A 1775-nucleotide genomic window follows, 5' to 3' on the forward strand; every position below is an offset into this window, starting at 1 on the left:
CTCCTTTATTTTTCCCCTACCATTCCTTCCCTCGCACCTCCACAAGTGCACTCCGCTCCCCCCTTCCCCTGCCTAAATTGTAACGTTCATTTTTCAGCATAGTGTCTTGTGCATCTCATTGTTACAATGGGTCAACCTGTATCCCTATTTAGGCATTTTGTTTTTTTCCTTCCTCTCCCCAAATTAGAAGAGCATATATACAAGATATAGGCGCACCAACTTCAAATACAGTAAAAACAGTTGTTATAGCATGGGGAGGAACCTATAAAAAGACACAAAAAATCACATTGCACATTATAAGTACATTAGAAACAATAGCAAAAAAGAGAAAAATTCTTGTATCCCTATCTTGGGTTTCATTTCCCGTAACATTATGTTATCTGGTCATATGGACATAGCTTTTGACCTTTTCTGCTTATACTATACATATAAAGTTATTGAAAATTAGGGAAACCATGGAACCTGTGTTCTTTTGGATTTGGCTTACTTCACTTAATATTTTTTCCATATCTTTCAAATTTCTAACAAATTGGGTGATGCCATTCTTTCTGATGGAGGCATGGAATCCCATTGTTTATATAAACCACATCCTCTTGATCCATTCTTCTGCTGAGGAGCATCGGGGTTGGTTCCATATCTTAGTTATCTTAAATAATGCTGCAATAAATGTAGTTGTGCTGGTAGTTTTAGGATGGTCTTGTTTGTGATCATTTGGGTAAATGCCTCAAAGTGGGATTTCTGGATCATAGGGGAGATCTATGTGGAGTCATTTGAGGAACCTCCATACTAATTTCCAAAATGGTTGAAAAAGTTTACACTCCCATCAAGAATGCAGTAAGGTTCCCTTCTGGCCACATCCCCTCCAGCATCTATTGTTGTAAAACTATGGAATGCTTCAGGAATTTGCCTGTCATCCTTGCGCAGGAGCCATGCTAATCTTCTCAGTATGATTACAATGTTAGTTTATGTGATGCTGAATTGAGCACAGAATATTTTTTATATATAAAGTGTAATTGATTTTCTTAAACTAGGCAATTCAACAAAAAGTAAGTTTAGAAGAATTGTGAAATTTTAGAACCATGTACTTCTTACATAAGCACACATTTAAGAATAATGTCAAGATGGACATGTCAAAAACAAAATTATTCCAGATATTTGCGGTTCAAGAGATGTGTAGGGGAAATAATTCAATTGTTCTATACAAGGCACATGTCATAATGAACACAGCAGCAAGTGTTAAGGGTTGTTAAAAATTTTAGTGTTTTATATCTATTTAATTTTAGGAATTTGCTTATATATGCCAAAATTAGGACTGTTTGGCAGGTATAAAATTTTCTATAAAGTATTTAAGATTTATGTTAGCAGACATATACTACTAAGTATGTACATTTCAGAATTTATAGAAACTTTGTTAATGAGAAGTTGCAAAGTCTTTGTGTAAAGAAGCAGAATGAAGGGTTAAGACTTGCTAACTACACAGTTCTTGTTAAAATTTAGGGATTCCTTACTTTATATTTTAGCGAGGAACAAGAGATCATATAAGCCATAAACAAATAATGAGATGAGCCATAAATAATAACCTTAGTGTGTAACTTTGAAGACTATTCATAGCCTATAAAAATCTTGTTGAACATCATAATCTTAGGCGGTTTAAAATGTCCAGGAATATGAGAAAATAGTAAAATCTAATATGTAGTGCACTTCAAATACTAAAAACACTGGTAATTGTTTTGTTTTTTATTTTATTAATCATTATTTAATTATTGGTTTTCTTT

At 33.4% G+C, this 1775-nt stretch overlaps 1 non-coding gene across 1 annotated transcript; it reads right to left on the reverse strand.

Moving 5' to 3' along the window:
* Window positions 1–879: 879 nt before the first annotated feature.
* Window positions 880–986, reverse strand: LOC122116244. Its single transcript, XR_006148928.1, has one exon. It is a non-coding gene; the product is annotated as a U6 spliceosomal RNA (small nuclear RNA).
* Window positions 987–1775: the final 789 nt, after the last annotated feature.

The sequence above is a fragment of the Dipodomys spectabilis genome, unplaced genomic scaffold (assembly GCF_019054845.1).
Source record: "Dipodomys spectabilis isolate Male_0828 unplaced genomic scaffold, ASM1905484v1 ptg000129l, whole genome shotgun sequence".
NCBI classification, from domain to species: Eukaryota; Metazoa; Chordata; class Mammalia; order Rodentia; family Heteromyidae; genus Dipodomys; species Dipodomys spectabilis.